The 13,552-nt window shown below is 40.4% G+C and overlaps 1 long non-coding RNA gene across 6 annotated transcripts in view; it reads right to left on the bottom strand.

Annotated features, from left to right (window-relative positions):
* Nucleotides 1-514: 514 nt before the first annotated feature.
* LOC120099210 (uncharacterized) overlaps nucleotides 515-13,552 on the bottom strand; it is a 45,596-nt gene continuing 32,558 nt past the window's right edge. For all 6 annotated transcript variants that reach the window (XR_010061417.1, XR_005498205.2, XR_005498208.2 and 3 more), the window contains 2 exons: nucleotides 1,373-1,478; nucleotides 515-1,031 (listed from right to left, as the gene is read on the bottom strand). This is a non-coding gene — a long non-coding RNA (uncharacterized LOC120099210). The remainder of the gene's footprint in view (nucleotides 1,032-1,372; nucleotides 1,479-13,552) is intronic.

Below are 13,552 nucleotides of genomic sequence, written 5' to 3'. Positions count from 1 at the left end.
TGCCAAGTAGATTCTGCTTTAGTGCTGACCAGTTACTAGGCTCTGCCTAGCAACTCTTTCAGCCTTTGTTACATCTGCCCTGTGTGGGCTCATGCTTGACCCTGCGACTGACTGGTCTTTTCACTCTGTGCATTTAGTCTTTCCTGACTATGGGGCTTCCCTGTCAGGAAGCTGAATAAGCATATTACAGATCTGCGTACAATGGCTAGGTGAGCCTACTCGCTTTTTGTGATCCCAGAACTCAGGCAAGTGACCTTGGCTATGGACTTGATTACATCTAGTGTGTGGCCCAAGAGGCTGCCCCAAGAACGTGAATCTTCACTAAGACTGTGAGAAAGGGCTGTGAATGTCCTCCAGTTGGTGCTACATTTCCATGCTACCTGATTATCATGCACAAAGCTCTGGGTTCAATATCCAGTACTGCATGAATGATGTTTGTGCACAATTGTTTTTAAAACAACAACAACAACAACAACAATAATAATAATAATAGTAATAATTTACTTATTCACTTTATATTCCATTCACTGCCCCCTTCCCAGTCACTCCCTTCTACAATCCTTCGGCCATCCTCCCCTTCTTCTTTGAGCTGGTGGGGACCCCCTGAGCATCCCCCCCACCCTGGTGCATCAAGTCTCTGTGACGCTAGGCACATCTTCTCCAACTGAGGCCAGAAGTCAGCCCAGCTAGAAGAATATATCCCACATACAGACAACAGCTTTTGGGATAGCCGCTGCTCCAGTTGTTTGAGATCCACATGAAGACCACACTGCATATCTGCTACATATGTGCAGGAAGCCTAAGTTCAGTCCGTGTATGCTCATTGGTTGGTGGTTCCGTTTCTGAGAGCCCCAAGGGTCCAGTTTAGTTGAACTCCTGTGGAGTTCCTGTTCCCCTTTGGGGCCCTCAATCCTTCCTTCTATTCTTCCATAAGAGTCCCCAAGCTCCATCCACTGTTTTGCTGTGGGTGTCTGTATCAGAGTTAGTTCCTGGGTGGAGCCTCTCAGAAGACAGCTATCTTAGACTCCTGTCTGCAAGTATAACAGAGTATCATTAATAGTGTCCGAAATTGGTGCTTACCCATGGGATGGGTTTCAAGTTTGGCTGGTTACTGGTTGGTTGTTCCTTCAGTCTCTGCTCCAGTTCCAGCCCCTGAATTTTTTGTAGACACAATAAATTTTGGGTTGAAAGTTTTGTGGGTGGATTGGTGTCCCTATTGTTCCTTTAGGGTTCATGTCTGGCTACAGGAGGTGGCCTCTTCATGTTCCATATCCACAATGCTGTGAGTTACAGCTAAGGATACCTCCCTAGATTGATTCTTGGATGCCTCCCTTTTCCCAGGTCTTTGTCTCCTCCTGGAGACGTCACCTACCTCTTCACTCTCATCAGTTGCAGATTTCCATTCATTCTCATGGCTATCTGGCCATCCCTCTTGTTCCTTCCCCACATCTGTTCATGGACCCCCTGATGTCCTTCAACTGAAGAACGAATAAAGAAAATGTGGTACATCTAAGCAATGCAATACTATTAAGCTATTAAAAAACAAAGACAACATGAGCTTTGTAGACAAATGGGTGGATCTTGATAATACCATTCTGAGTGAGGTAACCTAGACCCGAAAGGACATACATGGTATGTTCTTACTTATAAATTGATATTAGCCATAAAATACAGGTACCACGCTGCAGTCCACAGACCCAAAGGAGCTAAACAAGAAGGAAGGCACAAGTGAGTATGCTTGAATCTCACTTAGAAGGGGGAAAATTAGTCATAAGAGGTGGTGCAAAATTGTAAAATCTGTATCAGAAGTTTTAAGGTTTCTCTCAACTGTATAGTGAGTTCAAGGCCAGCCTACATGAGATCCTGTCTTGAAGAAGAAGAAAAAAATGAAGGAGGGGGAGAAAGAAGAAGAAGAGGAGGAAAAGTTATTTTTTTTTTTTTGAGATACGACAGGGGAACAGCTGACATTTCACTTGGGGCATGAGACATAATATCCCAGGCCACAAGCCAACTGTCTGACTGACCCAGAGGCTCTGACTCTTTCCAATCCCCAGCCTTCACCTGTTGGGCTGGCACTGACTGTGTCAGGGCCCTGAACTTGGCTGTTCCCCTCTGACAGCTGCTCTCCAGCAGGTGGTGGCGGCTAACCTCAGTCCCAGCTGTCTGCAAGATACTTGATCACTTCAAGCTCTTTGTGTGCTTCAGTGTGCACATGTCACCTTCTGCCAGCTCAACCCACCCCCACCCCCTCTTGCACCCCACAGTTGTTTGCCAATCTGTGGTCTACACCGGCAGCTTCCAGGGCTGACCACAATCACCCTGCTTCAATGCTCACAGATGGCTACACTTCAAGGCTTCTTTTGACTGGCTATTTGGCTTGTGCGCCAGGGTGTGGAGACGATTTGTTGGACAGAGAGGACAGAAAGGAATCAAATCTGGAAGCCTCTGAAAGACTGGCAGCATTATTCTGGGAGGGAATTAACAGTCCTAATCAGAGAGAGACTTCATGGGAGCACCAGGCATCTCTCTAAAATAAGCTCTATTTAAATAACAACTTCACAATTTCAGACTCTGTTTTAGTTTCTGTTTGCTTTTAGACAGTTATCACTGTGTAGCTCTGGCCGAATTAGAATTCATGATGCATAACAGGCTGGTCTTGAACTCATAGGCCTTTGCTTCCTCAATGCTAGGATTCAAGACGTGCACTACCGTGTCTGGCTAACACTGCTTGTCCTATTTTGTTTTGTTGTTGTCTAGGAACTATCATCTAGACCATGCTGGCAGAGAGTAAAGGTGTGTATGTGTGTTCAGAAAACATGGCACTATTGTGAGTGAAGGACATAAAGAAGAAAGACATATAGAAGGGAACATTTTCTTCTCAGGAAATCTATTAGCAATAGAGCTTTACAATGCAATTTTACAAAAATCTACATGAAATTAATTAAGCCAAATATGTACAAAACGGAAATACAGTGGTGCTTGTAGGGGAGACCAATTCCTACCTTGCTACATGCATAGAACTGCGATAAGGTCTAAGGTAAAAATAGTTCTTAAATAAGAGAAATCCAAAATAGCAATGTCAAATCCACAGATCCAAGAACAATCTCTAAGCCAATTTAAAAAAAATGACACAAAGAAGATAAAGAGCAATCAGTAACCCAAATAACCAATGAAGACATGGTATTATTAGTATTTATGGAAATCCACCTACAACCAACAGTGGGAGCAGTTAAAACCAAGCGATCCACAGTCACTTTGAACGGACCAGTGGTAACGACTTAGAAAAAGAAATGGAAGTCTCACTGACAGCTCTGGGAGCAGTGTCCCATTGCAGTTCAAAGTTCATTCATTGTTCAGTATTAGGTTCTTTGATTCTTTCTTCTGTGAAGAATTCATTATGTGATTAGTCACGCCCCATTTCCCCTTCCAGACACAGCATGTATTTTTCCCAGTAAAACATGTTAAAAGTTTTAATGATTTATTTTTTTACATTTATCCTCAGATGCTCCCTAAGAATGTACTCCTAAACCATATTCATTTTCTTGATGGAAAAAAATGTATCCCACTTAAGCCATGTTACCCAAATGGACCATTCCATCAGCTTTGTTCTGGCATTGATATTATTGTTATTCCTTTAAAGCAATCACTTTTTAAGCCTGATGCTTTTGTAAAATATAAAAATCATGTTTTCATGGCACAGAAATGTCAAATTGGGATGACTGCTTTTAAACATTCTCGAGGTTATTAAATCACAAACTAATAAGCAATGATTCATAATCCAGACTCTAAAGTAATGGCAGTTTAATAACATTAGCTAAAGTAGTTCTGAAAATGAAGCTAAGGAAGCAAATGTGCTCGCCCTACATCCCTGCAACTGTCCTAGAGAAAGGTTGGTTCCAGATACAAGGAAAGAAATCAGAAAAAAAGGAAAATAGGGAAAATGAGGGCACTATATACCCATTAAAAAGGATAACTACTTTAATATATTAAGTAGACAGAAGATGCAAAAAATGTTTCTATCATACAAATGTTTAATACACGTGTTTGAAAGGCACAGAAGACAAATCAAGGAAGGCACATATTTATACATTGTCTGCGACACATAACACATGTCCTCACTTGTTAGTGGTGTTTGCCTTGGGTGAAAAGGTTAAGAAATGAGAGGCAGGCATAACTTTCCAAGTATATCTGTTCTGAATCTTGCCCACATTGGCATCTGGAACCCAGCTGACACAATTGCTACAATTCCCACTTGTTTCTAAGTATGTGGTCAATGATAGACAGAAGCATATGTGGGAAACCCAGGTGTCTCCCAGGACTGTAGACATTTCCAGAAAGAGACAGTCCTGGATTGTTGGGGCCTCCCCAGTATCTAACTTAAGACATATTCTTTGTGGCCTTGATTCAATTTCCAGTTGTGTGCTGGGAGCCAGCAGACACCAGACACAGAGGACCAGACAGACTCACACAGGATAGGCTGTCTTTACAAAGTGCTCAGCAGCTGTCTGGGGGAATCCAGACAAACACGATTGAAGTCCTTTCATCAGCAGCACATACTACACCAGGAGGAGCTAAAACAAGAGACCAGATCCTACTACAAGGAACAAGGATCCACACTGCTAGTATGTTAGTACAGTTTCGAGGTGTTGTCACTTATTGTCACTAGTATTAGAAGTACGACATGAAAAAAAGATTATTTGGGCACATACAATTCCTTATTGAGAAACCCCAAGATAATTAAAAACTGGGAGATTTTTCTTTATGGGAGGTAAGTAAACTGGTTCAAGAGAAATGTCCAAAAGCAGCTTTCTGTCTCCTCTTAGTAAGTATCTCAAAGTTGTATGCAAATAAGGGGAACGAGTTTCTTTTTAAAATATTTGCATGTAACCGTACTTTCAAAATGAATCTGTGCAAGGAAAATGACAAAGTATTGGAGAGGAGAGTCTTAGAGGAAAATATGAATAAATGAATATATCATCAATTCATGAAAGACTGAATACGAGAGATTTTTTTCCTCCAAATTAGCATACACACTGATTTAATACAAACGCAAGAGCAACTGAGCTGCTCTGTCAGCTACTAAAACATAATATAAAACTTAGAAACAATGCCACGAGAGCATCCTGGTTGATTACTTCGTTTGACAAAAGACACACACCATTTCATTGAATATTTTTGTGGGTATTTATACACAAATACATATACAAAGACATTCAAAATGGACAGCAATGAGAACATCATGATATTCACATGAAAATGAATATATTCATCAATGGTAACTGATGGTAGGAAAATCACCCTGATGTGTATGAAAAGAAAACATTGCATAATAAATGAGGTCTTGTAAACCAGTGGTCAAGAGATTATTCATGAGAACTGAAAATAATCGCCTCTCTGTGGGAAAGTGCTATATTTATATTTCATGTCATGCAAGAATAAAATGCAAATGCTTTTTAAAATGTTTCATAAAAGCCAAAACCAGTGAGACAAATAAATGTTAAACACAGAAAATATCTTAGAATAAAGTTCTCAGGTGTCAGAGCAACAAACACAAATTAGCTGAGTAAATTTATACTAAGAAACTAGAATAAAGGGTATAGCAGATGTCTGGAATAAATGTAGGTCTAACAAAATCAAGGGGGGGAGGGAGACATGATTGGGAAGATGACACTTTTCAAATTGATTAATAAATGCATGGGACTTAAACAAAAATTCCAGTTTCCCCAGAACTTGACAAGGTGACCACACAATTCTGATAAGAAAGCAAGAGATAATAATGTTAGAAATTGCCCTGTGAAGTTGCCCTGTGAAGTAATGAAAACTTGCTTTAAAAGTGGTATCATAATGTGCAGAGTAGGTAAGAGAAGATGCCACAAATGACTGTAGGATAGTTAGTCTTCTCCAAAGGTACTTACTATCATGTACCCCATCAAGATAAATGGAACAGTTTAGAGAGCTTGATGAAAAAGGAATCATGAAAACCTCAGAAGAGGAGATAAGGGATAGAATTTTTAGAATTCTCAGACAAGTATACAACTCTCCAATGAAGATGAGAGAAGCAAATACAAAGAGCAGAAATATAAACACAACAGAAAGCAAGGCACTCTCAACCTTAAAAAGAGAAGCGATAGAAATGTGAAGGGAAATATGCTAGCTTCTTAAAATATGCAGAGAAGTTTGCAATTCAGCAAGACAAAGAGACATCTTGTAGGCAAGCTATATGTGAAAATAAACTCACAGACTAGGAGAAATTAATGCCAAAGAGATGCATATTTAACTTCTCTGATTTTTAGGAAAGCAAACTAAACAAAGCTAAATTTCATAGCTAATAGACTAGTGTAACTGAAAACAAGGAACTTTCTCCTTCTCAGTTACACAATGAGTCTCAAGTCAGTCTGGGCTGCATGAGACCCTATCTCCAAGTTGAGGAGCACCAGAGTCTCTCTCTCTCTCTCTCTCTCTCTCTCTCTCTCTCTCTCTCTCTCTCTCTCTCTCTGTGTGTGTGTGTGTGTGTGTGTGTTCTTGTGTGCTCTTTTGTTATCGGGATAGGTGACTTGACAAGTCATTCTGGAATGAAATTTTCACTTTAAACATAAAGATCTGTAAGCTGATCTGTTCTCTAACGTTTGTGCAAAGAATAATATGGCACATTGTCACTGCAGCTTTGTTTGTAATGGTTGGCACATCACAGTATACACAGCAATGGAGTGTCACAGAGCAGTTCTAAAGAGATGGACTGAAAAGTGGGTACCTAACTTAGCAAACCAGCCAACGAAAAAGCAATCCGACGAATCAAAGCTCATATAGTGCCATCTTTACTTTTATGTTTATAAAAGATTTATTCAGTTGGCTTATACAATTACAGGGTGGGTAACCTAACTCTGGCTGTCTGCACTCTGCAGAGCCAGAGAAAACCAGCGCCTCAATCCAAGAAGCGAGGAGCCTCAGAATGGGAGGGATCATTGTGATGGCCCTGGTCAGAGGCTGGAGCTGAAAACGCCCCGGAAATGCTGTTAGCATGAGTCCCTGTTGAAAGGTGGAATAAGCTAGCGTCTGACGTTCACAGGCGATAGCAGCATCAGCAGATAACACACTCAAGAACAGTGAGGTTTCATATGCCAGCTTCCTTCCTCCTACAGCTTTTCTTTCCTCTGGGCCCCAGCCTATTGGATAGCACAGCTCATAATCAGAATGTCTTTCTATATGAGTTGCTGTCTCACAGAGGCTGTGTGTGTGGGTGTATTTACACAGGGTCTTGCAATATGGTCCTTTTTGACCTGTACTGTTATGGAGCCTGGGGTAGTTTTGAACCCACATCAATCCTCCTCCTGAGTGCTGAAATTGCAGGTGTAAGCCATCCCGCCCAGTTCATGATGTCACATAGAAAACTAGTATTATGACGGGTAAGAAAAAATGCAAAAAAATGATGCGTTATAGATATTATGGTGAAAGGAATGAAACTAGCCAGAAAGAGTGCCAGGGGAATATCAGAGTATTAATATATATTGAAGTATACTATAGGCATGGAAGCTGGTGCTTCTGGTTTATAAATCTTTCAGCTGAGAAAGGCTTATGGTAGGAATCTTATTTCTCTCAGGACACCTATTACCTTTCTTTGTTCCACAGCAATAACTGTTTCTTGACTTCTTAGTCTATTATATGGGCATTTGATACAATCTCAACTTCATATACAGCAAAAGATTTAAAAGTTTTACCACAATTTAAATTCTAAACTACAAGTTATAATTTGCCATGGAGACATCATTTCAAATATGTGTTCCTTCCCCCTTTCTCCCCTTAGGTCAAAATAAATTGAAGCTTCTGTCATGGGTAGAAGGTCTGGGGTTATTGATGTTCTAGACACCAAAGGACTGGTGATTTGGAAGCTCCAGAGAACTACAAACTCAGTAAGTGCATGGGATTCCTTATATGTTGTGACCGTGAAACATCATGGCCATGGCTAATGTGAAGGCTCCATCTGGCATTTCTGATGTTATGTAAAATGTTATGTCAGCAACAGATGGTGGAGCTAAGTGTTAGGAGATCTGACTTTTGCCCAATTATCAGGTTTGAGAATCTGAACATTAAACAGTTCCACAGATCCTTGAAAATACACGAGGTGCTAAATTTTCTCCTGCTGAGCTGTTTTGCAAAGTCATACATTCCAGTCTGCTTTTGCTTCCTTTTATCCAACAAACCTACTTTCGTCTTAAATACTCATCTGAGCTCCCAGACTGACTGATTCTCTTATGGTCCCAGCACACTCTTAGTGTATGTTTTCAGAAATCGAGAACAGGTTGATGCCTGTGTGAGTAAAATTGTTCTATCTCTTTTCACGTTGTCTGACATGCCCAAAGAAGTGTTTAGACCTGATTTCTCCTAGCTGCTGTGGCGGAATTTGCAGCTTGATATTCTTGCCCCCAACAAACTTAGTTTACTCTGTTTCCTTCTCTGTAGGAGGGTAGCAAAAAGTTATTTCTGAGTAATTTCTTCCCTTTTTTTTTTAACATTTTATTTATGCGTACACCATTTATGTGTGGGAGCCTACTGGGACCAGAGTTCATTTGATGGCCTGGAGTTACAATTATAGGCCACTGTGAGCCCCTTAACGTGGGTGCTAGAAAATGAACTCGAGTCTTCTCTGTGGGAACCAAATTCTGGTCCACTTAAAGAGCAGGGAGCACTCTTAACTGCTGACCTATCTCTCCAACCCCATGACTGATTTCTTTCAATACATTTGTACTGAGTCAGGAATTTTCCAGAACAGATGATCTCATTACTAAAACAAGAACAAAAAGAAAAAAAAAGAATAACAATCCCCCAAATTATGGTTTTGGAGTCTTTCAAACCACGTACGTGTGTGTGTGTGTGTGTGTGTGTGTGTGTGTGTGTGTGTCTATGGAACTGGTTTCAAAGTTTGAAGACATGTGCCACAAAGGCAGGCCTAGAAGTGTTTGTTTGGGTTGTTTTGGTTTGCTTACTCTTGCTTCAGATGGAACCCACAGCCCTGAATGCTCAGCACTGTGCTATGCCCTTTGAAACCTGGCTCCTTCACTTTAGAGCTCTATGCTTCAGGCAATGCTTTGTTTCTCCTTTTATTAGCTGGACAATGAAATGCCTGGAGGAAAAGCTCTTCCTCTCAATAGAGTATTCTATGAATGACCAAGAATTTTAGAGAATAAGCTATAGGATCCAGTATTAGTACTAGCTACTGGCCCTGGTCCACTAGGTTGGGTTGATACAAAGTCATAGTTCCCCCTGGGTGACCACCAACTAAGAGTGAAGCGTAGTTTAGAAATGAAGCCTGTAGCTGGGGGCTGGAGGGCCCCTACATGAGATTTCAGCAATGAGCTCCTGGTTCATCTGGTCAAGAGTGTTTCGACCAGATTATGTAACCTGTTTCCAGTTCTCCTCCTTCTCTTACTCCCATTGTCCCAAGTGTCAGATTGGCCTGCAGTCTGTCCTCTGGCTGCCCACTGCTATTCCTCTGCTTTGCCCTGTTCCTTCTAATGATGTTTTGATATAGGTCAGGGTCAGTTGGACTGCTCTTGTTCTGGGTCTGATGTTTATCTGGCAAGGGTCTTCTGAAAGGTTGCTGCAGGGACATGATGTCTTTTTCTCACTTAAGATCAACTTTTGTTTGGGCATCTCCTTCTTGAAGGACTTAGACTGAGACACTGAACCTCTACTAGAATCTCCAAGGACATTGATAAACTTAAGATTGTGTTAATATTTCCTCTGCCTCTTTTTGGCTATTTCTGATCAGCAGGGAGAGCCTGTATTGTTATGCCTGTGCCCTGGGCCTCTTTTGATGTAGAGTATCAGGAAAGGATCAAGAGCTGTCTTGAAGTCTTGAAGAACAGAGACCCAGATCTCCACACGCAGTCATTTACATCCAAAAGATGTAAATGACTCTCAGTTCCACCAGTCTGGGTTAGTACAGTACAGTCTGAGTCAGCCATCTGAGGTCTCGGTGATCTTAAACACACTGCTTTTTCTTTGTGAGCTTCTATTGGCTCACAATTTCTTGTTGCAGCAGGTGTGTATTTGAGTGCGAATAACAACTATAAGCTGTGAAAGAAATGAACATAGAATAAGGGCTTAATGAATGTAAATAAAAATAGTTGTTTTTACATATATTACAGCTATGAATGTTATCATGGTTTACAGGTAATTAGAGGGCTTTAATTTTTTTCTTTATGTAGTAAAATCTATGTGGGCTGGTTAGTTTTCGTCAACTTGACACAAGCTAGAGTTATCTGGGAAGAGGAATACCCTCGAATAGGATATTGGATCCATCACATTGGCCTGGAAGTATGTCAGTGGGGCATTTTTAGAAAATGAATGATAAAAAAAGAAAATGAATGATGTGAGAGGACCTGAGCCCCTGTGTGGTGCCATCTTTGAACAGGTGGTTCTTGGTTACATATGAAAGGTAGCTGAGCAAACCAGCGAGTAGCATGGTCTCTGTTTCATTTCTGACGTCAGGTTCGTGTTGTCAGTTCCTATAGCTAACTTCCCTCAGGGATGGAGTATGACCTAGGCATTATAAGATGAAATAACTCTTTTCCTCCCCAACTTGGTTTTGTTGTTTTATTATAGCAATAACAACAAAACTAGGATGATATGTAGCATAAAAATCTTTGACTTCAACCATTTGAAGTTTGCAATTCAGAGGCATCAATTATATTTACAAAGTTACACAATTAACCCCGCATGTTTCTGTACTTTTTTAAATCACCCCAAATATTCCATTATCAATATCACACTTTCTCTTTGATAACTATATTTTCTATCTTGAATAGCTGTTTTTTTTACCAGTTTCCCCTGCCCATCCGAACTTAAGAGGCATATATTTTGTCTTTGAATTTTAAATGATGGACTAAATCATACTATGGTGGTGGTGGTAGAACTGAGGACCAAACCCAGGACTTCAGCATGCTAGACAAGCTCTCTACCACTGACCAGCATCTCTAGCTCCAGTAAATCAATCTGTCTCTCTGTCTCTGTCTCTTTGTCTCCCCATCTTTCTGTTCCTGTCTGTCTGTCTGTCTGTCTGTCTGTCTGTCTGTCTGTCTCTCTCTCTCTCTCTCTCTCTCTCTCTCTCTCTCTCTCTCTGTGTGTGTGTGTACAGACAGGGTCTCACTGTATAGCTCTTGCTGGAACTCAGATCTGCCTGCCTCTCCCTCCAGATTAAAGGTATACATAGTCATGTCTGATACTCCAAATAGTAAATCTTAATGGAAATTAAATTTAACATAATCATAGATAATAATCTCCAGGTTAAAATACTTGTTGGACTGCTATGCTGAAAACACATGTTTTTTTATTTCTAAGGTTGACCATCCTTGCTTTAATATTATACATTTCAATTCCTTCCACTTTTCTAAATTTTGTGATTTCACTTTTTTAAGTGGTGACTACTATTCCATTTTATATATGTACAGAATTTTCATTATCCACTTTTTGGGGGACAGAGAGCTTCACTGGTTCCACTTCCTTGCTAGAGTGTGTAAAGCAGCAATACAGTGAAACATGTAGAAATCACAAGAAAGGGTAAATGTACGTGATGAGGAAGGACTAAATGGACGGGAAGAACTATTAAGTCATGAACAAGGATGTATGAATGAGGATATAAAGCTAATTGTTTGAAGGAGCTGAAGGGGTTTGCAACCCCATAAGAACAACAATACCAACCAACCAGAGCTCCCAGGGACTAAACCACCATCCAATGAGAACATATGGACAGACCTATGGCTCCAGCTTCATATGCAGCAAGGATGGCCTTGTTGGGCACCAATGGAAGGAGAAGTCCTTGGTCCTGCCAAGACTGGACCCCTAGTGAAGGGGAATATCAGGACAGGAAGGCGGGAAGCGGTGTGTTTGAAGAGGGGGAGCACCCTCGTAGAAGAAAGGGGAAAGGGGAAGGTATAGGGGGCTTATGGACAGGAAACTGGGAAAAGGGGTAACATATGAAATGTAAATAAAAAATATCCAATAAAAAATAAAGCTAATTGTTCCTTTAGTTTCAACTCTGTCACAGATATTTTTTATGCATTGACAAGTAAGTGTGCATAAAATACATTTGACAGTGAAAGCATGAGATTTCATGTGGCCCTCCGCAGCTTCAGAATTTTAATTGTATAGAAATTCATTGAGATGTATAGACTTGGGGTCTGATTAATTTTGGTGTGTGATTCTATTTTGCAAGTTCTTTGTAGTGAAGTTTTATTAATAAAAACTTGAGTGTAATTTTCTTTGTTGTTACTATCTCCCCTTCCACCCCGCACTGTATGTTTTTGCTCCGTAGTTTAACTTGAAAATTCAAAAAGAGACGATCATTCAATTTAAGTTAGAAGGGGACGCTTTGCTCACTTCTGTCTGTTGTGCGACCTCTCCCTACTCTACTGCAGTTTCTAAAGACTACAACATATGACTGTTGAAATAAATAAAATGCCAGATGTAGGTGAACAGAGGATCCAACAACAAGGAAGCGCAGGGAGCATAAAGGCCCCTTTTCATACCTGACTTATTTGGTTACAGAGGTCTTTCCTAGGTCTGCTATTTGACTTTGTTCTTACTCAAGTGAAGTGAACTGGCCAATAACATTTGAGGAGAAATAAGTGTATGCCTTTCTAAATTAAAGGAGGCTACACATGGCATTTTCATGTTATTTTCCTTTGTTGTACAGGAGCCTTCTCTTCAGTGTAGTTCACTATGGTTTTGCTTTTGTTTCTTGTGCTTTTGGCGCTATATCCAAAGTTATTATTGCCAGGACCCAAGTTATATAGTTTGTTTTTCCTCCTGTGTTTTCTTCTAGAAAACCAATGATATCCAGTCTTACATTTAAGACTTTAATCCATTTAAAGTTACATTTTGTTTACAGTATATGGTTCAAAAATCATTCTTTTGCTTAAAGATTACCTAGTTTCCCAACAGCATTTATCAAAGACTGTTCCTTATCCAATGTGTATTCTTGGCATCCTTAAAGTCTAGCTGACTATAAATAGGTTCATTTCTGGGTTCTCTTTTCTATTCCAGTGACCTATGCTTGTTTCTGTGTTGCTGTAAAATTATAAAAAATGGTTGTCTTTTTTCCTGCACTAGATCCGGCACTGTAGTGCCCCAAGATCTGGTAGATATATTCATCTCAGTTAGCAAAGCGTCTCACCTGCTCTGCTCCATCCCATATCACACTGCCGAAGGCTTCTCTCTGAGTCTGGCAACAATCTCTCTACCTATCTAGTTCCTGAGGCAGGTTGCCACCATGCCAGAAATATACATCTCAATTCTGTGGCGGCCCAGTGTATCCACCACCACAAACTCTCTTAAACTTAAATCGCCATATGAAAGAACACACAACACAATAACCTCTGATCCAATTGATAAGATATAATTTCCCACCTAAACATACAAAGCCCTGCACACATCCATCCTTTAAGAACATTCATAACAACCTGTAAATGTGCAGAAAGGAATCTTAACATCCGCCTCCATGTTCTCCTCTCCTTCTCCTTCTCCAGTCTCCTCCTCTCTCTAAAAATTTTCTCCT

This window comes from Rattus norvegicus, chromosome X (assembly GCF_036323735.1).
Source record: "Rattus norvegicus strain BN/NHsdMcwi chromosome X, GRCr8, whole genome shotgun sequence".
NCBI lineage: Eukaryota > Metazoa > Chordata > Mammalia > Rodentia > Muridae > Rattus > Rattus norvegicus.
The sequence above is the reverse complement of the archived record's forward strand: the minus strand, read 5'-3'. Positions and strand labels throughout refer to the sequence as shown.